General features: G+C 37.0%; 2 protein-coding genes across 2 annotated transcripts in view; both read left to right on the forward strand.

The window, feature by feature from the left end:
- LOC140845379 (uncharacterized) overlaps positions 1 to 11898 on the forward strand; it is a 54561-nt gene extending 42663 nt beyond the window's left edge. Inside the window, exons 7-8 of the mRNA XM_073219459.1 lie at positions 7914 to 8139; positions 10937 to 11898. The gene's annotated coding sequence lies outside the window, so the exon portion shown is untranslated. The remainder of the gene's footprint in view (positions 1 to 7913; positions 8140 to 10936) is intronic.
- A 1170-nt stretch (positions 11899 to 13068) lies between these two features.
- The window catches only part of LOC140845360 (T-box transcription factor TBX18-like), a 74894-nt gene continuing 60323 nt past the window's right edge, over positions 13069 to 27639 (forward strand). The window contains exon 1 of the mRNA XM_073219369.1: positions 13069 to 13754. The gene's annotated coding sequence lies outside the window, so the exon portion shown is untranslated. The remainder of the gene's footprint in view (positions 13755 to 27639) is intronic.

Here is a 27639-nt window from a genome sequence, read left to right on the forward strand (position 1 = left end):
GCATTTCTTATTTGCAGAAAAAACTGACTACTGTTGCCACAAAAGGGGAAAGATTTAAGATACTAAATTTACTCATGTTTCTATACATGCATTCTCTACAGTATACTTGGGTCAGTCATTTGCAAGGCCTTTGTGGTACAGTTGATCTTAGGGAAAGTTTCCAAATGTATTTAAGTTCAATTTCCTTCATCTTTTTAATAAAGGGCTACATATGATCATATATAAGACTCTTCCTGCTCTAACATTCTATAATTCTTCTCAAATGTTAGCAAATAGTTTAGGTCCTGGCTCTGCTTGACTACAGCTTCTTTTAGCAAATTGATCGATAAGACCTCACTGACCTTTGCCATGTCACCTGTGTGTTACAGGAATTGGTCTCTATTGATTGAAGTCACAGATGGATATCTGCTTGCTGCTACTCCGTTCACTTGAAATTGTTAAAAAAAAAATTAAAAAGAACTCTTGATATTGGGGACAGTGTAACAGCCTGCCCTTTAATCTTGATTAGGGCTGTCAAATGTGTTTGCACAGTATTTGCCCTACACAGAAGTGCTTGGCCTAGGGAAAATAAGGGAACAGAATGCCAGCCACCTTGTTTGACTAATTTGTGAAGGTGACATTGATTTGACTTACTCATACTTACACAACTGACATGGCTTGACCAATAAACTATATTTTCTACATTAGGTAGAATTTTGGGGTCATATGCTCCAACTGCACCTCTATTAAGGACACCCTCATCTGGTAGTTGATCTGTCCCTAAGAGAAGTCTTAAGGAGACACCATCAGAAAAATAAATGTTTCTTTGACATTGTTCCCTTAACTACAGATGTCTTCCATAAACAGATAAAATTTTGTATGGCTCTTATATAATTTTCTGTGTTTATGCTTGATTTCATGTGGGTTTTCAGTATGTGTATATACGTATGCATTTCAAAGTATAGTAAGGGTTTCTCCAATGCTAGTTGACAGGATGGGTGAGAGCATAGTGCTGAGAGAAATATTCAAATTTCATCAGTTCAACCACATGATTTCATCATTGAATAAGTGAAGATCATCCAGATTCTTGTGCACTCCTATCTACTCATCCTTCTGGTTTCAAGAAAATAAACATGAAGTGCTTAACCGTTTGCTTGCAAGATAGTCTGCAAGGTCTGTATAGCATGACCTGCTCAAAAGAAACTTCAAACCAGCCACAATAAACAGAATCATCTACAAGTAAAAGAATAGCTGTTCAAGTCATCAATAGTGCTTCAGTCCAACATCACACTTTATAGGAAATGAACTCGACTGAGAGCAAGCACTTTGGTCTGAGATCACACTGATGTCAGTGGCAGAGAAAATGCATTTTACCTGCACTGGACTTCCTCCCAAGACTTGTCCTAAGTCAGTTTGGTGGATAGGATCATGAATTCTGATTCCAAATGCTTAGGTCTGACTCTTGGCTTCCCCACTGCCTGTGCTACAGTGAGCAATTAGATTCTCTGTGCCTCTGTCTTATCATCTGTAGACTAGGGGAAATAATAACAGTTCCTTTTGTATGGATTCAGGGAGTTAAAATTTCTGAAGTGCTTAGGCCAAGGCCTATAAGAAAATAATAATAGGAAACAAGCACATTTTTTGGTAATGGTGGTGGTGATACCTTCTGTTGATGGCTTTGAAACAATGAGGTATTCCCTTCCAGGGTGTCTGAATATGCCAAATATTCTCACACACACGGTAGTTGGTTGCCTCAAAATAAACAAATCAATAGGAACCGAAAATGGTTCTGAACTATGATGAATGCCAAAGTCAATAAATGAGTTAAAAATACTGTCCTTTTTGTAAATGAATTTCAAAACCATTGAAAGAATATTTCTAATGGTATCTACCATTAGATTCATCTATCAGATGAATTATTTGAACTAAAACCAGTCCTTGAGGTTTGTGGAAACCATTAAAGGACCTTTCCACAGATAGCAGGGGAGAATATTATCAGAGAAATGAGTATTTATAAAGAACTGTTCCTGATTTTTTCTTTAGAGTTTGATTTTAGTTAAAAGAATATAAAATATTGTGGAATTATAATAATGGAGAGCAAAAATAAAGTGTAGTCTATTGATATTTAAAATAACATCTTTTCTAACATTCTTCTAACTTTTGTTACAGTTTGTAGATTTGTAGTGGTACTGATGGTTTAAACCATGAAGGAAAAGAAAGCAATTTATAAAAAAGAATTTCATTAGCAGATTTGATAAAATTATTCTGAACTCATATTCTGCTGAAGTTGATTACAATAAATTAAACACATTTCACTGACCATGGTGCTTTGCTCAGTAAACGAACAAGAAATAATTATATCACTTTAATTGATAATCACATAAAATAAGTGTAAAAATGTGAGGAATATCATAGAAAAGTCAGTGAACATGCTATGGCAAAGGTAAGTAGCAATCTTATTTTATTTAGCAAGCTGCGTTACTTTTCATGTTTACTTTTACAGATTTATGTTCTTGCCACAATTTTGGAGATGTTTGAACATCCATGCCTACTTCTTGTCATATCAGTAACGATACGGAGCAAGCGTTTTTCTGTGCTTTCGTGAGTTGTCGCGTTTCTTTGTAAGCTTGGATTGGCTTCCATCCTTGTATTTGGTACTTATGGTGTATAAAATCTCTCTCAAGAGTTCACTTGATAGGAAGTTTCTTGCCAATATTACTTCCTCTGGGATGTCTTCATCTTTTTCACTATGTTCTTCTTTCTTTTGGTAAGTTTTGTTTTGAGTTCCCCCAGCTGCTTAGGTAGAGGCTCTCAAACGGTACTGTCAGCATTCTCCTTGGCTACTCCTGTAACTCCATTCATGCTTGAGTATAACTTCACCTCCAGCATGATCACTTTTTGATCCTTTGCTGCACTTTCCCTCTTTTGGGCACTCCGTCTTTTGATTATTTTTGTAAAATGTCATGTGGATTTGTCACGGGGAGACGAGATAAAACAACTATACATTTTGCTGAGTGTGAACTAAATAACAGATGCACAGGGACCAATCATGAACAGAGTTCGAAAGATGACATCATTGGTCGCTGATCATGCTGCAGATCTGTATTTACACAGTAATTTGTGAACTAAAGAAGTAGCAGTGAAGTTTATACTTTATGCAATTAGTCACTGTTGATATACTGTGGCAAATGAATCTGACAGTGTTTGGGGGTACTGGCATTATTAAACCAAGTCATGATACTTGAAATCTGTGCATAGTGAAGCCAAGCTAATTGACTGCCTGCTGGAGTAATTTTCAGCATCCAGATCCTTCACACTTGTTAGGTGTATAACAAAGTACAACATGTTTATTATTTTCTTTTTTTTAGCTATTAAAAATGACACTTGTTTTTAAATTTTTTGATTATTATTAGTGTTTAAAAATAGAATTTATTTTTATTCCTTGTATCCTGAAACCTTGCTATACTCACTTACTTGTTCTAGTCACTTTGTTTTGTTCTTTTCTATTGTAAATTTTTTTGGGTTATTCTACTTAGGGAATCATGTGGTCTGCAATAATAAATAAAAATAGAGGCATTTGTATCCATTATTTTCCTATCTTTATTTTTTAATTCCTTTTTATCACCTTAATTTGCATTGGCTGGGATCCCCGGTATAAGGCTGAATAAACATCCTTGCCTCGTTTCCAGTCTTAGAGGAAAGCACTATTAAGGACGACACTGGTTTTAAATACTACAGTAGGTGTAGGTTTTTTTGTAGATGTTCAGTGTCATGTTTAATAATTCCTTTCTAGTCAGTTTTCTCATAAGTGGGTATTAAATTATGTGACATGCTTTTTCTGCATCAACTAACATGATCATATGCTTTTTCTTCTTAGTCTTTCGATGTAATAAATTACATCGGTTAATTTTGTAATGTTGAATCAAACCGGCCTAGCTTCTTAAGGATAAGCAGCATTTTGCCACCATATTTTTATCCTTTTTTGTATATTACTGATTAGATTTGCTAATAGTTTAAGGCATTCTGCATCTCTTCATGATGGCAATTGGTTTTTAGTTTTCAGTTTTTGTAGTATTTTTGTCAAGTTTTGGAACCACAAGAACAGAGCCTCATAAAATGAGTTGGAATGTGTTTCTGATTCTTCCCTTTTCTGGAAGAACTTATGTAGAATTGTTATTTCCCCCTGAAGTGTTTGGCAGTGTATGCCAGTAACATAGCTGAGGCTAAGATTTGTTTTCTTGTTGTTACTGTTGCAAGGGTTTTAACTCTAAATTCAATTTTTAAAATTGAGCTAGAAATAATGAGGTTTTCTTTAAATAGCGAGCTTTGAGAGTTTGTGTCATTCAAGGTATTAGTCTAGCTCTTCTAAGTCGTCAAGTTTAAAGGCAAAAAGTTGTTTATCATAGCCCTTATTTTCCTTCTTGTGGCTTTAGAGTCTAGTTATATCCTCTCTCATTCCTGTATTTGTATTTATGGTCTTTCCTTTTTTTAATTGAGCAGTCTGACTAAAGTTTTATCGATGTTATTGATCTTTTTCAAAGGGTTTAGTTGTTTTTCTCTTTTGTTTTTCCATTTCAACTTTATTGGTACCTTATCACTTTTTATCCTTCCTCTGCTTCTTTTGATTTGCTTTTCTTTTTACAACTTGTTAGGCTGAACATCGAGATGATTTATATACATGTGCATTCTACTGTAGTTGGATAGAATGTTCTATAAATGTCAATTGCGTCAAGCTTATTAAGGTTTGTTCGGTTTTTCTCTTGTATTGCTGATTTTTTTTCTACTTGTTCTATTTATTGCTGAGAGAAGAAGAGAAAAGTTCCCAGTTATGATTGCAATCGTGTCTGTTTTCCCCTTTCAGTTCTATTAGCTTTTGCTTTGAAGATCTGCTCTTAGTTGTATACACATTTAGTGTGTTACGAGTATTTGGTAAATTGAATCTTTTGTTATCATGATGATTTGCCTCTAGAAATATTCCTTGTTCTGCAGTGTATATTGTCTGTTATCAGTATAGCCACTCCAACTTTTTTCTGATTTTGTTTGCAACTGATCATCATTTAATCTGTTTATTTATATTTGTGACAAGTTTCTTGTAGAGGGCATAACTGAGTATTGTGTTTTTTATGTAATGTGTCAACACCTGTGTTTTCTTTGTTATGCTTAGACTTAGGATAGTAACTACAGCCTGTGGGTCAAATCCAACCTGATCACATCCATGCACTTCCATATTGTTTATGACTGCTGTGAACTTTAGTGGCAGAGTTGATCAGTTGCAACAGAGGCCACATGACCCACAAAGCTAAACATATATATTACACTATTGCTAACAGAAAATGTGTAGTTTACATTTAATGTGTAATTAATATGTTGAATTGATACAGTTTTCAGACTTATTTTTTAAAACTGAAGAAGGAAGAATTAATTTTTTTATACACACTCAGATTTGTATACTTTCTACTGATCTTTATGCATTCCTGGAGTTCCAAGTTTCCCTTTGTTATAATTTCCTCTCATTCTCAAGATATTGCCTTAGCATTTCTTTACCAGCAAGTGTGCTGGTGAGTAATTTCATTAGTTATCCATCCTCTGCAAATGTATTTTGTAGCCTTAATTCTTGAACGTATGTTCATTAGACATAAAATTATGGGTAGATATTTTTTGTTGATTGTTGTATGTATTGTATTCCAGAACATCAAAAATGTTGTTTTACAGTCTCCAGGTGCCATATTGGATTTTTAAAAAGTGTTCAGTCATTCAAATCACTGTATTCCTTTATATAAAGTGACATTTTCCTCTAGCAGCTCTCAAGATATATTCATGTACACAGATGTGCATTTAGAATGATATAAAATACATATTACATATAAATATTATTTATCTAATCTAGATCTGTATGTCTGTCTAGATATTTTACCTTTAGCTTTTAGGTGTTTGATTATGCTGTATCTAAACATGATTTTGAGTTCATTTTGTTTGACATTTGCTGGCTTTCTCGGTTCTATAAGTGGATCTTCCACCAAATTTGGGAAGTTTGCAGCCACTTTCCCTAATATTTATTCTGCAGCAATCTCTTTCTACTCTTCTTTTGGGACTCAAAATGACACAGGTGTTAGACCTTTTGTTACTTTCCCGTTTCTCTCTGATCTTCAGAATGAATCATTTCAACTGGTTATTTGTTCAAGTTCACTGACTCCTCTGTCATCTCCATTCTGATAATGAGCCTAGCCAATAAGTTTTTTAATTCAGATATTATATTTTTCAGTTCTAAAATTCCCATCTGATTATTTGCTATGGTTTTTATTTGGCTGCTGAGAAGTTTCCTCAATTTATTACTAATTTTTAAAATTTTAAACTCATGGAGCATAGTTGGTCCACTTATGGTGTTATAATTGCTCATTTCCTGATTTGATTTTGTTTTGTTTTCAGGCAATCAAAACACTAGCTTTGAAGACCATGAGTTCTCTCACTCCCTTTTCAGACTGGTGGTTTTAACCTTTATCAAGTGCTGGCAGCGGCTCTGCTGCTTCGGTCTGTCACGCACACATGACATTCACAGAGAGGCTGAAATCTCCCAGTGCCTTTGTTGTGATACTTTGGGTCTCTCCCACATGCTCAGCTCAGGGCTGAACCCCAGACTTGTGAAGGACCACATAAAAGATTACTGGCACTCTTTAGAGCTTTTTCCTCTCTGGAATTTTACTATCATTCTCAAGCCCGTGATGGTAATTTTTTGCTAGGTACTCTGGCCTGACAGTTGTAGTTTCTTTTAGAGTTTAGATGGGCATACCATTGCCATGAGGACCTCTGTTACTGGTGGCTCAGTAAAGGTGCAGAAGGAAAGGTGGAAAAACAACAGGATTCTGCCCTCAACATAAAAAGAGTTTTTTGCACAAAAAGAGGCCCTGCTGCCTATTCTTTGGATAGAAAGAGAAAGTTTCTGTGGGTTTTTATTCTCTGGTACCACCACTGCTACTTAACTCCAAGATTAGGCCCACCCATGAGGGGAATGTTGCAAGAAAATGAGAGAAAAACATGGAACCCCCTCCCACCCCACATAAATTGCTCCTTCACCTTTTTCCCCTCCAAAATTCTGTGGTAGTTTTTCTGACCCAGACATTTGTAAATATAGACATCATTACTTAAAATGGCAAGTTTTAGAAACTGAAGAGAAAATGAAACACAAGATAAAGACTATGAGTTTGGCTCTGCTAATGAGCAACGTATTATTATATAATCATTTGCAACTTGCTGATATTCCCAAATACTTTTCCTACTAGGAATTTATAGTGAATGGAAATATCTATTCAGAAATCTAATACATTTAGAAATTTCATCAAAATGAGTAGTCCAGGCAAAAACAGATTCTTCTTGTCACTGTAAGATAAACAAGATAAAGGAAATTTCTGAAGTGTGATTTCATTCTCATTGTACTCAAAATAAATAAAAAACTGAGGGTAGAGATAGGAAATAAATATAAATCTATTTGTATTAAGCAGGTTGAATTACATTACAATTGGAAATTAAAAACACAGTGATATCACTGAGAGTATCTAACAGACACACTAAACTAATGACCAGGGAAAAGAATAAAAAAAGGAAAGGAAGGAAACATTCTAGCTAAATTCACAATCAGAGATCAATCTGAGTTAAGCTTGAGCTGCAAGGGAATTGCATCCTGCCCTTTACAAGGATCTAGAAAGGCCGAGGGATCTGGAAGCCAGAGGGGCCTCCCGTGTCAGATCCTTCATAAGGCTCGCCTAGGCTTGCCCTTGGCCATTTTAAGTAATGATGCCTGTATTGATAAGCAAATATTTGATAAGTAAAACCACCGCACTCAAATAAATATAGGTATCTTTTTCAACAACAGGGTGATGATGAGGCCATAGGAAGTCTACCAGCATGAATCCCATACCATTTTTTTGTCTGAATGGCAGGCTGAAGATGATACCATCCCAAACCAGAGAATCTGGAGCCATGAGAGAAGTCCTCGGCAGAAGATCCAAGTGATGGGACAGGGTCAGAAACACGGGCTTGGCAGAGAGGAGGGGCTGAGGTTCTTACATCCCCACAATACCCTGCCAGTGAGGAGAGGTGGGGGCAAGGGAAGGATAACCAGAACATCAGTCAAATGGGAAGGAGCCAGAGATGAAGAATGAAGGAGTAAGTAAATTCCACTTAATCTTCCGGTACACATAACATGCTAAATGTATATCTGGTATATACATATACATACCAGATATTTTGTATATTTGTAGAGTCGATATGCATATTGAAGAAGCTTTAGAAAGGGAATTTGAGGATACTGAGGTTTGAGACTCAAGATGTTATACTTTTTCTCCATGTTTATTGATTGTTTTAAAGAAAAATAATGTAATTCTGTTAAAGTTATTCACGACACTTGTTAAAGACAGTAAGGTAATTTATTCAGGGGGACTGCTGGGATAGATTTAGGAACCACTGCAATGGGGCTTTGCAGGGGAGAGAGATTGGGCTTGGCACTGAATACAAGGAAAAGTAGGAATTTATATTTAAGGAGATTAGTAGTTGGAAATTACTAAGAGGAAACATCAGTGTTAAGGCAGGTGGGGTAAGCTTCTGACTGAGAGGATTTTTGCTGACGGCTATAAAAATATAGGTAACAATAGGAGGTACCTTATAGGCTTGCTAGGAGAATCCAATGAGTTTTTAAGTGTTTGTAACAGTGCCTGGCACATGGTGAGCGATGTGATAGCCACTGCTACGATTATTATTCTTATCATCATCACTATCACCATCTTCATCATCTCCAGCGTTGGGCAGATTGTGAACAGCGCACTCACAGTGAGTTACTGCTGGATTGAATTGAGTAAATGTGAGGGTGCTTATTTTGGCCCTCCACCAACCTCTTATGCTTGCTTTGTAATTCCTGGCAATGTCCCAGGTAGGTGAGATCACGGAAAGTTACCTGGGTGGGGCGTTGTGAACAGCATATCCTCTGAATGATTATCTTGGATAAGAAATGAGGTAACAGCAGCTGTAAAGGAGAGGAGAACATCCTTGCTCAGATTACCTGAGGGCGGAAGTTGCAGTAGAGTATGTTCTCTGTGGAAGGCCCACCATAGCCTGAAATGTCCAAGGGATCCCAATGTACAGATTTTTCCTTTTCCCAGTCCACTTCAGGCTTTGGTTTAACTCTCATATAAAGTTGCTGAAACATGCACGTCTATACTACAAATAAGGTGACCTAAGAGATACAGTAGGAACAAGTTACGTTCAGCATAACAGTATTTCCTGGTGCTTCTTACAGTAAATGATAGGCTCATTCATGAAATTTGTGTCTCTGTGGAAAAGAGTGATGTGAAGTCATTATGTGTAGCCCCCATTTTTCCTATTCAGGAACTGTATCTTCTGTTTTGTTGACACAAAAATCCTTCTTATGATTATGGATTTGATAACTAGTAGGGCTCTTAGAGGCCAACACCAAGGACAGTTTCCCTCTCCCTGACCCAGGCCATCAGGAGGCCATGTGGTGTAGAGGCAGGAATGGGGAGTGACCTGCAGCTTTACACGTAGTAGCTGGGGAGCCTCGTCCATATGCTGCCCAGCCTCTTAAGTAAGCACAGTAAGGCAGGCCTGTTTCCCAAACTTGCCAGAAAAGTTTAAGTCTGTAACATGTATAATAGTAAATGCTTAACAGTCTCTTAATTGGTTTTAGAGACGCCTTCCAATCCGTTTTCCAAATCGGTTTTATTAGCAGACTAACAAATTATCTTGTTTGTTAGTATTTCAGATCTTATGATTCAGAACTCTTATTTTTCAAGTGTGTCAGGGAAATCACCTACCTTTCCCCCTTTTTCTTAGTGAGAAGACAAATTGTGGAGTTGACTTAGCCCTTGCCTCAATTAGGCAAGGCCTACTTACCCGCACGCCTTTTCCTGTCACACCTGTGTGTCTGGCATGTGACTGCCTCTTGAACAATGCAGAAAACCCCTTAGTAAGTGATCCGAGGCTTTGCTTACGTTTCCCTCTTAGGCAGCATACCCCCTGACTATTTTATGGGAAAAAAAGCATCCTGCAGTATCTGCACAAGGATTTTATCTTGACTGTTTTCATTAGCCTGGTGGTCTTCTCACTCCTCCCTCAGTTATCTGTTTTATGCGGGTGGTAAGGACCTCTGTGCTTACTGAATAGAAAATGAAACAAAGCTATTTCAGAAGAGGCTTGTAGGTGCTATAATCAAAAATCAACTAATTAATTGTAAGCCATTTTCCCAGGAGGGTACCTAGGAATATGTTGATTTATCTGTACTGGGAGCTCCTCAAATAGCAGCCATGGTGCAGAGTTAGAATCTACTTGCTGACTAGCCTTGTTATGTGGGAACAAGTCACTTTAATTCCTTAGGCTTCAGTTTTTTTCATCTGTAAAGTGAGGAGGATAGATTAGGTAAGCCTGTGAGCCCTGCTGGCATGAAAATTCTGTGACTGGTGAATCTCATGAAGTTGTACCTTAGGTTCTATGATTCATGATTGTTTGGGTAATGCAAGACGAATGCTTGTTCCTCTTTTTTTAACAAAATAAAATGTGTCAGGCAAATTGTAGAAATAAGGTGTGGGGGACTGTTTATTAAGACTCATTAGTGGCTTTTAATACTTATTAGTACCAGGGTGTAAGAAATCTGCTAATTACAACAGTCTTTTTTTTGCTAATTTAGAACCACATGCTCTTACCTATTTGTTTTGGTTATTTGAAAGTAAATAATGCTTCTTTAATACAAAACTCTCCAGTTTACATTTTCACCAATTTAGCAGAGTTTTTCTACAAAAATTATCTGAACATATATATATAGTTTGTGATTATGCTGTTATTGAGACTAACAGGCTCTAATATTAAGCAACAATAATAACAAAATCTACTTCTTTGTGAATAGTCTCAGAAACATTTAAATAGTCATTATGTTGGAATTTGTTATGTCTCCTAGGAATAAATTCATGTCAGATCTGAATTACATCAGTTGCCAGACTTTGAAGCAAGGCTTTCGATTTTCACTCCATCGGAGAAGTTTCCTGAGGTCTCTGGACAGGCCTCCCCATTCTGCGTACACCAGCTGAGCTAGGAATCAGCCCAGAAGCTCGTGAGGGCATTGAAACTCTAGAAGGAAATGAGCAGAATAGACTTTCTGGAAACATAGGACATGTCAGAATATATCCACTTGACAGACCAGCTGTAGTCTCTGGAAGTAACTATTCCCCTGAATATAATCTTCTTTGTGAAAGAGAACAAAGAAGTGAAAAAGAATAAGGATTGTTGGCAACACTGTACAGACTTTTGGAATAAAATCACTATACTTTATGGGTCTAACGATACTATGTACACAATGTTAATAAAATGCAAAGCCAAGTTCATAGGATTTGTAGCTCACCAATTGGATAATATCAGCTCAATTTATCTGAATTCCAGCAGCCATATTTTGAGCTTTAGATATTTGATATCCTTAAAATTCTTAATGTCCGGAAGGTTGTTATCCAATCTATAAGAACTTCATGTTATTACCACTGTTTTCAATAATTGATTTTAAAGTTAAGGGGCATTTCATTTTCTTGTCTCTACCTTTAAGTTTTAAATAAGCATAATTAATAGCATTGATTAGAAGTACATTTTACATTATTTTTCTCAAAAGCTTATACTTCATGCATTAAAAATAACTAGCAAATTTCAATTTATTATAAACATATATTGCTGTTTGTCATAGAATCCTAAGCTGAAAGAAAATTCAAGAAATCATTTGACTCTTTTTTTATGAGCTTTTTACCTAAACACTACCTTGAAAAAAATGTTTTCTGTTTTGAAAGTTCTCTTGGGAAGTAGATTATATCAAAGTTTTAGCGTTTTCAGTACTTACTTTCAGTAGACCTGTGATTAAAATAATCTTCTGTTCTTAAAGATTTTATGTTTTTTCAAATCATCAGAAACAATTCTTTCTGCTATAAAGACACTTTGATCTTTGCAGTGGTTTGTGAATTAGGCACTTTCTTGCTCCTGATGTCTTATGTCGATAGTTATGGGATATGTTAAAACTTTTATACACTGTGATACAGGCTCAAGTTAAGTTTGAAATAACGCATTTTGTGCGAACGTGCGTCAAGTCTCCCAGATCTCTGTAAATTTTGATGCACTTTCATATCTCTGATCATGTATGAGATTTTGTCATTACTGTCTTTTGCACTGTATTGAGAATCTGTTGGCACTACATGCAAAATGTCACAAGACATAATCTTAGTAATGGAGAAGATCTAGGATCCTTTTTAGGCCTACCTCCCACTCTAAACAGGCACTTTTCTTTTCCTTCTTCCTCTTCTTTGTAAAAATTCAAATGTGACCTATAACTTCCTGCTTAAAATTCTGTAACACATCCCACCCACCTGTAGAACCACATGCCTGCCCCTTAGGTTGGCACATGTAGTACCCCACACTGTTTGCCAGCACCCAGGCTTCTTTACTGGCATTCTGCGTTGCCAGGGGAGGGAATATGTTCCAAATGAGAGTTTATAGTTTTGGAGCCAGAAACACCTGGGTTAAGATCCTGCCTTCACTCATCCCCTCTGGCTCTGTGAACTTGTGTAGATCATTTCACATTTCTGAGCCTACCTTTCTTCCTCTGTAACAGGGGAATGGAAACTCTTACCTCACACAGCTGTAGGGAGCATACATGGAATTGGGTGTGTGTGGTGCCCACCAGAGGTCTGCTTGAGCAACCAAAGGTACGGGTGTGTGACACAAGCACAGGTCGCATGTCTCGCCAGCTTGCCGGTCGGACAGCATCGGGAATTCCTCTTGGTAGGAGTCCTGTCTCACTTCCAGCCATGAGAGCTCACATGTTCGTCTGCAGACTCTTGTCTCCCTGTGTACACGGTTCCAGGTACACGGCTCCAGATCCGCATCAAGCTGGTGCAAGAGCTATGCTGAGAAGCAGTCCCGTGCCCTGACCAGCCAGTATCCTTGTGGTGATTCTTTGGCATAGTTCCTAGGGTTCTTCACATAGGCCTGCATGCAGGGAAGTCCCAAACATGGATCCTTATCAGGTATTTACAGCTTATTCATACTTCCTCCCGGTCCAGATGCAATTTACCTGTCAGGATCATTTTTACCATAAGCAATGTTGCCTAGCAATATAATTGACACCTGCCATCTACCTGGTTTCCAGGGTAACAGAGCTAGGTGGTTAAACCAGAGGTCACATTCTAAAGCAGCGGTGGAAAAGGCTTGCTAACTCTTTCATGTCAGTATGCAACAGACCCGACTAGGGGCCTTGTGTGTTACAGTTGTCAGAACATGCTTGTTCAGTCCTTTAACAAATATTTAAGAGCTTACATTATGAGTCCAGCTCTGTGCCAGACACAAGGAGTACAGTGGCAGCTTAGACAGATATGGTGCCCACTTCATATGGTTTCCTCCACCCAGGAGCCCTTTAGTTCGTTTCATTGCCTAGAGAGCTCCTCCAGAGGTCAGCTGAGATGTTACTGCCTCTCTGAAGTCCGTGAACACTTTACCCCCCAGCAATGTTTATATTGCTTCGAATTCATGGATTGGTATTGCTGATCCATGAATTCCTTTAAGTACTATGCAGAGTTTATGTGGGAATGCATGTTTGAAGAAAAGGGTTAAAGCTTTCATCAAATTTTCAAAGGGGTCTGAGCTGCCCACCCTGCTCCCTGAGAATTTATAACCACTACTCTGTCATGAGCATTTGTAATACGGTTCTTTTTATTTGTTTGTAGGTCTGTGTCTCCTACTGGAATGTGAGTATTTGAGAGAAGGAACTATATTAATATTTTGTGCCAGTGCAATGCCTGATTCATAGCAGACTTTTAGAAAATGTATGTTGAAAGAATCAGTTCTTAATATCCTTAACAGGCTCAGCACCTCAAATGATGCTAATCATACAGCATTTCTTTATTAGAAAGGGAAAGTCCTATCTTGTATTAAATAAAGTTGTTCTTGCTCCTAGCTTTAACCCCTGGAGTTATAAACTACTCTCTTCCATATTGTATTTGCCCTTTTATGAAACTCACAGTTGAGTTAGGGAATCAAAGAAAACAGGATATCATGGGGGGAATCATTAACAAGTGATATATTTGCATCTTAAATATTTTAATTTAAAGCATGAAGATGTACACTATGTTACTGGTATTTGAGTACGAAACCAACATCTTTTTTTTTAATTAAGGTATCATTGATACTGCAATCTTAATGAAGGTTTCACATGAGCAATATTGTGATTTCAGTATTCATCCATATTGTCAACTCCCCCGCAGATCCCATTGCATTCACTGTCCATCAACATAGTAAGATGCTATAGAGTCATTATTTGTCTTTGCCATGCTATATTGCCTTCCCTATGACCTAGGTATATTGTGTGTGCTGATGATAATGCCCTTTAATCCCCTTCTCCTTCCCTCCCCACCTACCCTTTCAACCCCCTTCCCTTTGTTAACTGCTAGTCCCTTCTTGGAGTCTGTGAGTCTGCTGCTGTTTTGTTCCTTCAGTTTTGCTTTGTTGTTATATTCCACAAATGAATGAAACCATTTGGTACTTTTTTTTTCCTCCTGGCTTATTTCATTGAGCATAATACCCCAAAGCTCCGTCCATGTTCTTACATATGGTAGGATTTTTCTTCTTATGGCTGAATAATATTCCATTGTATGTATGTATCACATTTTTATCCATTTATCTATTGATGAACACTTAGGTTGCTTCCATTTCTTGGCTATTGTAAATAGTGCTGTGATAACCATAGGGGTGCATATGTCTTTTTGAATCTGAGACGTTGTCTTCTTGGGTAAATTCCTAGGAGTGGAATTCCCAGGTCAAATGGTATTTCTATTTTGAGTTTTTTGAGGAACCTCCATATTGCTTTCCACAATGGTTGAACTAATTTACATTCCCACCAGCAGTGTAGGAGGGTTCCCCTTTTTCCACATCTTTGCCAGCATGTGTTGTTCTAGTCTTCTGGATGTTGGCTATCCTAACTGGTGTGAGGTGATATCCCATTGTGGTTTTAATTTACATTTCACTGATAATTAGCGATTTGAAGCATCTTTTCATGTGCCTTTTGGCCATTTGAACTTCTTCCTCGGAGAAGTGCCTGTTAAGATTCTCTGCTCATTTTTTTAATCGGGTTATTTGGTTTTTGGGTGTTGAGGATTGTGAGCTCTTTATATACTTTGGATGTTAAACCTGTATTGGATAAGCTGTTTACAAATATATTCTCCCATACTGTAGGAGGTCTTTTTGTTTTAATGATGGTGTCCTTTGCTGTACAGAAGCTTTTTAGTTTAATGTAGTTCCATTTGTTCATTTTTCCTTTTGTTTCCCTTGCCTGAGGAGATGTGTTCAGGAAAAGGTTGCTCGTGTTTATGTCTAAGAGATTTTTGCCTATGTTTTCATCTATGAGGTTTATGGTTTCAAGACTTTTCTTCAGGTCTTTGATACATTTCAAGTTTACTTTTGTGTGTGGAGTTAGCCAATAAATCAGTTTCATTCTCTTTCATGTATCTGTCCAGTTTTGCCAACACCAGCTGTTGAAGAGGCTGTCATTTCCCCATTGCATATCCATGGCTCCTTTATTGTATATTAATTGGCTATGTATGTGTGAGTTTGTATCTTGGCTATCTGTTCTCTTCCACTGATCTATGTGTCTTTTCTTGTGCCCGTACCAATTGTTTTGAATTCTGTGGCTTGGTAGTAGAGCTTAAAGTTAGGGAGCATAATCTCCCCAGCTTTGTTCTTCCTTCTGAGGATTGCTCTTTTGTCTTTCCATATGAATTTTAGAACTATTTGTTCTAGTTTGTTGCAGAATGCTGTTTGTATTTTGATAGGGCTTGCATTGAATCTATAGACTGCTTTAGGCAGTATGGCCATTTTGACAACATTAATTCCTCCTATTCATGAGCATGGGATGTATTTCTATTTATTAATGGTGTGTTGAATTTTTGTCATGAGTTTCTTATAATTTTCAGGGTATAGGTCTTTCTCCTTGATTAGGTTTATTCCTAGGTATTTTATTCTTTTGGTTGCAATTGTAAATGGAATTGTTTTCCTGATTTCTCTTTTTGCTAATTCATTAATAGTATATAGGAATGCAACAGATTTCTGTGTATTAATTTTGTATCATACAACTTTGCTTCGTTATTAGTTTTAGTAGTTTTGGGGTAGATTCTTTAATTTAGGGTTTTTTATGTATAATATCATGTCACCTGCAAGCAGTGACAGTTTAACTTCTTCCTTACCAATTTAGATGCCTTTTATTTCTTTGTGTCGTCTGATTGCCATGGCTAGGACCTCCAGTACTATGTTGAATAAAAGTTGGGAGAGTGGACATCCTTGTCTTGTTCCTGATACTGAAGGAAAAGCTTTCAACTTTTCACTGTTAAGTATGACGTTGGCCGTGGGTTTGTTGTAAATGGCCTCTATTGTGTTGAGGTACTTGCCCTGTATACCCATTTTGTTGAGAGTTTTTATCATGAATGAATGAATGTTAAATATTGTCAAATGCTTTTCCAGCATCTATAGAGATCATCATGTGATTTTCTTCCTCCTTTAATTTGATGCGATGTATGATGTTGATGGATATTGGAATTTTTACCATCCTTGCCTCCCAGGAGTAAATCCCACTTGGTCAGGATGAATGATCTTTTTTATGTATTTTTTAGTTCAGTTTGCTAATATTTCGTTGAGTATTTTTTCATCTCTGTTCATCAGGGATATTGGTCTGTAATTTTCTTTTTTTTTTCTGGTGTCTTTGCCTGGTTTGGGTATTAGAGTGAAGTTTGGAATTATTCCCTCCTCTTCTACTTTTTGGAAAACTTTAAGGAGCATTAGGTCTTCTCCGAATGTTTGATAAAATACAGCAGTAAAGCCATCTGGTCCATGAGTTTTGTTCTTAGGTAGTTTTTTGATTACCATTTCAATTTCATTGCTGGTAATTTATCTGTTGAGATTCTCCTGTTTCTTCCTGGGTCAGCCTTGGAAGGTTGTATATTTCTAGAAAGTTGTCCTTTTCTTCTAGGTTATCCAGTTTGTTAGCATATAATTTTTCATAGTATTGTCTAATAATTCTTGGTGTTTCTGTGGTGTCCATAGTGATTTTTCCTTTCTCATTTCTGATTCTGTTTATGTGTGTAGACTCTTTTTTTCTTGATAAGTCTACCTAGGGTTTTATCTATTTTGTTTATTTTCTCAAAGAACTAGCTCTTGGTTTCATTGATTTTTCTTCTCTTGTTTTATTCTTCTCAATTTTATTTATTTCTGTTCTGATGTTTATTATGTCCCCTCATCTACTTTGGGCCTCATTTGTTCTTTTTCTAGTTTCATTAACTGTGAGTTTAGACTGTTCTTTTGGGATTTTTTTTCTTTCTTGAGGGAAGCCTGTATTTGCAATATACTTTCCTTTTTGAAGTGCCTTCACTGCATCCCACAGGTTTGGGGCTGTGGAGTTGTTTTTATTTGTCCCCATATATTGCTTGATCTTGTTTTAATTTGGTCTCTGATCCACTGATTGTTTAGGAGCATGTTGTTAAGCCTCCCTGTGTTTGTGCTGTTTTTTCTTTCCTTTGTAGAATTCATTTCTAGTTTGATACCTTTGTGGTCTAGGAAGCTGGTTGGCACAATTTCAGTGTTTCTGAATTTACTGAGACTCATTTTGTGGACTAGTATATGATGTATTCTGGAGAACATTTAATGTACACTTGAGAATAATTTGTGTTCTGCAGCTTTTCGGTGGAGTGTTCCGTAGCTGTCTGTTAACAGCAATGAACAACACAGTAGAACCGATGGATCTGTCTCCTTACTTATTTTCTGTCCAGTTGATCTGTCTTTTGGCGTGAGTGGTGTGTTGAACTCTCCTAGAATGAATGTGTTGCATTCTATTTCCCCCTTGAATTCTGTTAGTATTTGTTGTACGTATTTGGGTGCACCTATATTGGGTGAATAGATACTTATAATGGTTGTATCCTCTTGTTGGACTGACCCCTTTATCATTATGTGTTGTCGTTCTTTGTCTCTTGCAGCTTTCTTTGTTTTGAAATCAATTTTGTCAGATACAAGTACTGCAACTCCTGTTTTTTCCCTCCGTTATTTGCATGAAATATGTGTTCCATCCCTTCACTTTTAGTTTGTGTCTATCTTTGGGGTTGAAGTGAGTCTCTTGTAGGCAGCATATAGAAAGGTCTTGTTTTTTTAATCCATTCTGTATGTCTTTTGGTTGGTGCATTCGGTCCATTTACATCTAGGGTGATTATTGATAGGTATGTACTTAGTGCCATTGCAGGCTTTAGATTCGTGGTTACCAAAGGTTCAAGGTCGGCTTCTTTACTGTCTAACAGTCGGACTTAACTCGTTTATTATGCTATTACAAACAGAATCTAATGGTCATTTTTTTTTTGGTCCCTTCTTTTTCTTCCTCTTCCACTCTTTATATATTAGATATCATTCTATACTCTTTGTGTATCCATTGAGTGAGTTTTTCGGTAGCTGATTTAATTTTGTATTTGCTTAGTAATTAATTGGTCTACCTCTTTTACTGTGGTTTCAGTTTCCCTCGTGACAGCTGCTTAGCCTTAGGAGCACTTCCATCTGCAGCAGTCTCTTTAAAATACTTTGTAGAGTTGGTTTCTAAGAGGTAAGTTCTCTCAACTTTTGCTTATTTGGAAATTGTTTAATCCCTGCTTCAAATTCAATGATGATCTTGCATTTTAATTATTACATGTCTTGGTGTTGTCTTCCTAGGGTTCCTTGTGTTGGGAGATTTGTGCACTTTCATGACGTGAGACACTATTTTCTTTCCCAGACTGGGGGATTTTTCAGCAATTATTTCCTCAAAGAGACTTTCTATCCCTTATTCTCTCTCTTCTTCTACTGGTAACCCTATAATGCGAATATTATTCTGCTTGGGTTGGCCATACAGTTCTCTCAGTATTCTTTGATTCCTAGAAATCCTTTCCTCTCTGTGCCTCAGCTTCTTTGTGTTCCTTTTCTCTTATTTCTATTTCATTTACCATGTCCTCTACCTTACCTAATCTACTTTTAAATCCCTCCATTGTATGTTTCATTTCATATACTGTATATTTCAAAGTTTCTATCTCTTTCCTGATGTCCTCCGTGAGATCGTGAATATATTTTTTGTATCTCCATGAGCATGTTTTTGATTTTTATTTTGAAATCTTTATCAAAAGATTGGAGATTTCAGTTTCATTTAGCCCTCTTTCTGGCTTCTTCTGATTCTTTCTTTGTACAAAATTATTTTGCCATTTCATTTTTCTAGTGCCCAGAAGCTCTACTCTCTGGAGCTGCCCTGCACCTACAGTGAGGGTGGGGGTCACAGGCAAGTGGTACCGGTGCCTGCCGGGAGGAAAGAGCTCTTTCCTGCCTCCTGGCTGCTGTGCCTGCCTCCACTACCAGGGCCACTGGGCCAAGCGTGCTGGTAGGAACTTCTGTGTTACGCACCTGTATCTGCTGTAGGTGGGGCCACCCTCTGGGCGGCCTGGCGTGTTAGATGGGGTAGCAGCTGTGCGAATTGGTGTCTGCCTGGAGGAAGGAGCGGCTGGCTGCGTACCGCAGTTCGGGGGCCCTGGGACTGCATTGCCAGCCAGGGGGATGGAGCATCTGAGGCTCCTGAAAGTTTCCAACATGCTGGGCGGAGTGTGCCGGGATGATTTTGTCCCACCTGTCCTTTTCAGCAAATTCTGTGTATCCTTTGCCCCTTTAGCACCCCTCTCACTGTTGGGAAGTCATTCAAAATTCCCGCTCTTCTTTTGTCCTGGAGCTGCCGTTTGTGCACACCTGTTCTTCACAAGGGGCCGGAATCTCAGTCTCTCTGAGAACTCTGCCTGTATTTGCTTTCCAAATATTTATTGAAGATGGTAGACAAAGGACTAGTAATGTAGAATATTTCAGAATAATAAGAAAATACTAATGTCACCTCATTGGAAAATAGTTATTGATCATGATTCACAGAAGAAGCCCAGTGATTAATAAAAATATGAAAATCAGTTCAATCTCACCAGTAATTAAAAAATTACTTACAGAAAGTAGTATTGAGACAATTGTCCCCCATTTCATGGAAAAGTGATATTCAGTTCTGAAGAAGGTAAATGGAAGAATTATAGATTGGTTTAACCCTTCCAGAAAGCCGGTTGCCAATACGGGTGTTGGGTTTAAAAATATGGATATCATTTGTGCTTGTAATCTCACACAAAATTTTTTTCCCAAGGAAATAGATATGTTCGCAAGTTTTCTAGTAGGAGCGTTCATGTCTGGGTTCCTAATAATGAAAGACTCAAAACCCAAATAAATACCTAACCAGTGAGGGAGTGATCTGAAAAGTTTTGGCCTACTTACAGAATAGAATGGAGTTGTTGAATGAAATGATGAGAGCAAGAGGCAATTCGTGTATATCCTCTGATCCAGACTTATGAGCATGTGTACAACTGTGTCTCTTGAAAGGATGCCCAGGAAATACATTTGCAAAGTAGTTACTTGTCCCTTGGTAGTAAGGAAAGAAGGATTTCCGTTTTCTTCATATCGCTCTTCATTTTCAATCTGTGTGTACTAAGTGTATATTACTTTAGTAATCTGGGGGAAAACTTATATGCAAGTAATGCAGTTGAACAGTTTCTTTCATTTCTTCATTCTGATTTAATTTAAAAAATGCTACTTTTCCATTTTTTTCTGTAAGTAAACAGTAGATGTTCCTGTGTCCACTAGGAAGCTCCTCCGGGTGCTCCCGTTGCCGAGTGAGAACTGGGGAGCTCTAGTTGGAGAATGGTGTTGTCATCCTGACCCCTTTGCTAATAAGCCACTTCATCCGCAAGAGAATGACTGTTTTCTTGTTGACACTTTCTTCTTGGTGAATTTAAGAAGTGACTTGTGGCATCCAAGACCTGAACTAGCCCCAGCGGAGATGCACTGTCTTTCTTCTGAGAACCGTTTTAAATTGGTAAACTATGTTTTCAAAATAAATGCTAATTTAGAGGTTGGGTTAGAAACTGCCAAACTCCATTATTTTCAACTGCCTCTATTCCCCAGCTCTGCCCTACTGATAGAGGGAAAGCATGTGGCCTTTAAACCAGAACAGCTCACAGATGCTGAGGGAAGAGGAGGAAGAGGATTTCTTCATGCATAGAATAGGGAATATTACCATTTTACAAGTCAAAATGCCCTACTTGTTTTTAGGACAATATTCCATGATCCATGTATACTTTATCCTCATAGTCTTATTGAACTTAAAAGTGTTCTCTTGCTCCAGGATATCTACAATACAGTTAGGCCACGTTGTTTTCCTGTGTCTGGCTGTAGTCTAGACTTACGCTGTTGTCATAAAAGCAGATGCCATCAAGGAAAAAGAAGAAACGTAGGAGGCCAAGCGTGGAAATAAAGGTCATGCTGCCAGCCCTAAGTTGGTGGTTAGCAACAGGAGGTCATGTCGCTGTTACTGTCAAAGTTGCTTTAGGGAGAAGGCAATTTCCTCTCACTGCAGAGAACAAGCGGTTTACCTTACTTGAAAAGAAAATCAGTGGCACTGATTTGGCTCTTGTAAGAAACCATTCTCCTGATGGCAAGTCAGTAGAGATGTGATTTTTAAAAGTAAAGAAAATCGTTGCCAGAGAATTTTCATGTTAACATCTGATTATTGGTAGTAACAAAAGTATTGCTTGTTAAATTTCATTTAAAACTCATTTAATTTTTGTAATGAGAGCTAAGCTACTTCAGGAAATCCACGGCAGTTGGGTAGCTGTTTGGTTGTAAGTTAGTTTATATTATTATTTTCTGTTTTGAGGAAGATTAAGGAAGTTCATCAAATATTGACATTAAAGTTGTTATCAGAATTATTTAAGTGCCTTCTTTCTCACCATAAACACAAATCCCTTTATCTAAGTATGGTTCATTTAAAATAATATTTATATTTTTAAAGGATAAGTGGTAAAAAGTTAACATATTATATTTAATATAGTTATATAGGAAAATCATACTTTAATCTAAATATATATATACTAATACTTTACTGTTTTGTGTGTTTTAACTTTCATTCTTACCAGTAAGTTATACATTTTAAAAATATTTAGAAGGTATAAGTGGAAGAAGAGGGGAGAAAAATTAAAAAAGAACACGTATTTCCTTTTTTAGACAAACTTTGCACTCTGGAAATACATTCTTCATATTTCTGTCTTTATCAGTGATGTGATGCCATTTACAAGAAGTTTTCTTAATTGTGAACAATAGTCCAATGTGTTAAAGGAAGGCCCTTCATATTAAGACATTATGGTTTTTAATATCAAAGACACTATGGGAAATTACTGTTATGACGAGATGCTGTTGACAAGATTGTTTTCAGGTTAGCCTAGACGGAAGCTTCACTTTAATTGCATATTGCAGCAGGTGGGAAGAGTATGCCTGTGACCAAAATAGTAACATAAATTTGGAGGGACTGCTTAAACGGTGTTCTCAAGGCTCCTGTGGGAACAAGACTGCTCTGTGCTGTTTATTGAAAACCTGTTTCTCCTGTCACCCAGTCCAGCCACCTAGCAGGGTTTGAAATGTCACATGGTGACGCAGCATCCCAACGGTATCGCTTGGGAAACATTATTTTGTTGAGACAATATGAAGGGTCCACAGAAATTGAAACAACACAAAGGAAAATAAAAACAAGGACAGGAGGCTAATCTACCTCTCTGAGCAGCAGTGCCGTCTCTCAGATACATTGATTCAATTAGTCCACAGCAATGTCTTTCTTTGATAATTGCTCCACAGAGTTCCCACATTAAGCTGCTTCACTGCACTGCTTGCTCAGTTATTTCTTTCAGAGGTCAAGAGAAATGCATTACAAAGCAGTTTCTCTTTAAACAAAATCAGAAGTGTTATATATTAATTTTTAAAATACCTGATCTTAGGAACAGTGTACACAAGCAGAAAGCCCGACTCTCACTTCTTTCCTTCAGTCCCCTAGAGTGTACGGTATGTTCTTTGTGCCTTTGTTAGGGTGGCAGTATATACCTTTTGCTTTTGAAAGATATCTACTGAAGATTTCCCTGTTGCATTTGCCAGTTATCTCTTGTGCTATTTTTTTGTGCCTACCAACATTATAAAAATTGTTAATCTTATGATAGGATGACAATGGCACCTCAATCTTTTATAAGATTGATAATATTGTTCTAGACTTAGAAATGTAGCCATACTATGACTTCATCCTATTTTTTTAAGAACAAATGAAATTGAACTTTGATTATATTATACCTGGCAAGTATGACTATGTTTTTTTTCTTTCCTAGGGTACTTAGCAATAATTTTTATCTTAGTAATTTGTTTTGTTAAATTCTTAAGTATATCTTTTTTATTTTCTCAGAATAACGTGTTGAACTTTATAAATATTAACAAATATAAAAAGAATAGAGTTATGAACTTCAGTATGCCAACCATATTGATTCATAACGTATGCTTTATCTGTCCCTTTTACTCTTACTTTTTTGCTGAAGTGCTTTAAAGCAAATCCCAGATACTATGTCAGTTCATCCCTATGTAGATTTTTCTTTTTTAAATAACCACAGTGTCATTTTTATACCTGGGAAGTTTAACAATTTCTTGATGATAAAATACCAGGCCATATGCAGATTTTTGCCAGTTGTATTAGAAGTGCCTTCTACTGCCAGCTTGTTTGAATCAAAATTGACACATTTGGTTGTTGGAAGTAATTTGCTTTTATTGATCAGATTTCAAAGTCCTTATTACCCATGTCTTGAGAGGGTAGAATCTTACTTCAAAACCGAACCGACAAAAACCACTTTTCCTGCTTCATTGAAAGACAAAGCAAAATGTGCTGTAAGACCTATTAAAAATGAAATACATAACAGAGCACCTGATGAAAAACTTTCTGCTTCAAATAGAAAAATTCCTTCTCAAGCATTGCTACTCCAATACCCTATATTAGTTTTTGGTAAGATTTAATGAAGATGGTCTTATGTAACTTGTATAAAATGGGATCCTTTAAAAAGCGTCTTTAATACCAATTTAGAGCCATACAGATAGTTTTTATTGTAAGAAAGCATGAAGTGGCTAAAATGTCAAACATTGTAGTTGAACATCCCTGGTTTCTGAGCTGTCTTCCTAACCTTGCCTGGACCTAAAAAAATTGATACCTGTCGTGGTTTCTCTGTCTGTGGCTTTTGATATTTTTTTTCATCTCTAATTAAAGTAAGAAATATATTTTTTAATGAGGATCTGATAATACACACAAAAACACACCTCAACTGAAAGTTTCCTGAAGCTGTTTACCCTGTAAATAGCACTGTGATATTTTCTATTCTATTGTATTTATTTATTCTTTTTTAAGTATAGGCTAGTACTCACTGAGCTAATTTTATGAATTGTTTGGAAAACATGGACATAGTGGTTAGAAGCACATTTTCAGCATCTAAGGGACCTGGATTCAGATACCACGTCTGCCAGTTACTAGCAGCATCTCCATGGATCTCAGTTTAAATATGCTTCTCATGTAGGTTTCTGGAAATGTTATTTGTGCTAAGGGAAGTAGGATTATCCTCAAATTTATACCAGTATAATTAGTATAACTAATGAGTCACTCCTTAAATTGATACATACATCACCCCACGTCAGTGTTTTTCCTCTCTTAGACTAGCACTGCTCTGCCGTTGCTAGGAGAGGTTACCTGAGCTGTCCAGAGATGCAGAACTTCTCCGTGTCCACTATTTTTTTTTTTGTTATCATTAATCTACAATTACATGAGGAACATTATGTTTACTAGACTCCCCCCATCACCAAGTCCCCCCCACATACCCCTTCACAGCCACTGTCCATCAGCATAGTAAGATACTGTAGAATCACTACTTGTTTTCTCTGTGTGGCACAGCCTTCCCCTAACCCCCCCCCCCCCAACATTATACATGCTGATCGTAATGCCCCCTTTCCGTGTCCACTTTTATATGACTTCTGCCATGTTGCAGTGTATCTGGGTGAGAGGAATGTTGTGTGGCTTTAGCAATAGTGTTACTGTGGAACTAAAAAGAGCATTTTTAAATTTTTGGTAAATTCTAAGTATTCAGTGATTATCCATTAAAAGGCGAAAAATTGGTCTCTGTGAGAAGGTGTGAGTTTTCTGCCCATTTCTTGAATGATATGTGCCAAGTATGTATTTTATTTAATATCCACCTAGCAGTTACCATGCACCTGGGACAGTGCTTTATAATACTCCTTTTTAAGTCCTAATGAATAATTCTCTGGGTTAAACACTGCTTTTAACTCTATTTTACAGATGAGGAGACCAAAACAGGTTAATTAACTTGCCTAAGGTCACATGTCTGGTAAATAACAGAGCTGGGATTTGAGCTTAGGAAACCTGGCCCCAGACTCTGTGTTCTTAACCACTGTGCAATTGTTTTATAACCTACTTCTTATAACAAACTACAGATCAGTAAGATATTTAAAAATAGAGGTGTAATTGACATGTAACATTATATTAATTTCAAATTTACAACATAGTGATTGGATATTTGCATATATTGCAAAATGATCACAATAAGTCTAATTAACACCTGTCACTATACATAGTTACAAAAAATTTTTTCTTATAATGAGAACATTTCAGATATACTCTTTTGGCAGCTTTCAGATATGCAATACAGTATCATTAACTGTTGTCACCATGCTGCGGATCACGTCCTCATGGCTTCCTTACTCTATAACCGGAAGTCTGCACCTTTTGGCCACCTTCCCCACTTCGGCATCCCCATCCCGACCCCGCCTCTAATGACCATGATCTGTTTGCTGTATGTGAAATGATGTTCATTTGCTTTATGATTAAGTGAGTGCTATTTTAATCTATTTCAATGATGAATTTGGATTTTCAAAGTTTAGACTGTTTCAGCAATTTGTCCCAGAACACTGTCCATCTTTCCACTTACAATGCATATCTTAAATGGAAAAACAGAATTATGTGAATGTGTTAGATATATTTACTTCTAATGGGTAGTTATGTATTACAGATTGCTTTTACATAAGTTACACTGGACTAGGAGTCAGAATAATATGAATTCAAGTACTGATTCTTCTGTTTTCTACACGTATGAATTAGGTCAAGTCACCTACCCTTCTGCCTTTGTTGCCCACTGAATCTGCCGCTTCTAAATAATAGAGGGGTGAGGTGCTGTTTAGAAATGTAAAGTGCTTCTAGTTCAGATTATTTAGCGACACTTAGATTATCAAGAAGCAGCTAGGTTTGGAAAAATAAGTCTGTTGATTATTCTGTCTTTAGACCTGAAAAATGATCTCTGTGCATATGAATTATGCATAGAAGCTAAATGTATTCCCTGTATTTAGTAGAGGGCAAAATAAAATGTAAAGTTCAATGTATACTCTAGAGACTGTGTTAAAATTATGTATTCCTTTTAAGAAAGGCTGAGTGACATTTAAATGACATTTTTCTGTTCTACAGAAACCAAAGGCAAATACCAAAGTAATTTGTAAGCGTGGAGAGACCATGTCATCAGGTAAGCATTTCATAATAAAAAAGCCAAAATGATTGCCTTCTTGTTAAGAAACCAGCAGAAGGAGACTTTATGGGAAATACATATGAAAGACTGATGACAATATATTTATAGAATTGGTGCTTTTTAAAGTAAAAATCAGCTAACACATCATCCAATATGCCAAAAGTTTGTGTATTTTGACCTTTATAAGTACATAGTATTGAGTTTTAAGCATTAAGAAGTTGGCTCATTTTCAGTATTTCATTTCCTCTTTGTAAATATAAAGCAATAGTATAAAGTTTGCTTGGTCTGTCTTAAGGAAAATTGGAGACCTTTTCATAATACAAATCTTCATCAGAAGAGGTGATTGCCAGAGATGATGGAGCAGGCGCCTTTCCTGGCTGCCATCTGCCTCCAGGCAGTATTTTGGAGCTAGGGGTAAGACAAAACCTGTTGAAGTGGAAGAAAACACATTCTGAGTTTTGTACTCTGATCTTTGTTCTTTTTCCCTGTAGTTTAATTATATTTTATGCAAAGTCTATGTTATACACCACTTTAAAATATAATAATGAAAATCCTGATAATTAAAATACATCACTATTTAAAGATATGGCTTAAATATGTCTAGGGAGCTATAACATGCTGTGTTAACTTTGTGGGTAATGAATAAGTGTTTTTAATATAATTAACTAGAAGATGTGATTTAGTGAAGCTGTTGTACTTAAGGGAAGGCACGTGATGGAATGTTCTGTTTTTAAGAGTCATCAGTTACTTGCCCAGAGTGAACAGAAAAGGAAGAAGGCATAGTGCTGAAGGATGCCACACTCAGTGCCATTTTTGGAGAATGAAAATAAGCCCCATAAGCCACAAATTAGAACATTTTAAGGCTTCCATTTAAATAAGGTGAACTGATTTTTCAAAAATTCTTTTCTGTTCTTCCTGAAGCCCAGTTAAAGTGTCATTTAAGGGATAAAAGAAGGTATGCATCCACAGAGACAGTCAGGTAGAGAGAGGTGACAGTGATGTAAATAAGAGGTGTAAGCAAACTTATTCTTGGAAACTGTAAACCTGAGAGAGGCGTGGGAACACACTTAGCAGTGTGGAGGAGGCTTCAATCTCAGTGTCTACAGAACATCATTTGGATGAGGAA

This window comes from Manis javanica, chromosome 13, assembly GCF_040802235.1.
Source record: "Manis javanica isolate MJ-LG chromosome 13, MJ_LKY, whole genome shotgun sequence".
NCBI lineage: Eukaryota > Metazoa > Chordata > Mammalia > Pholidota > Manidae > Manis > Manis javanica.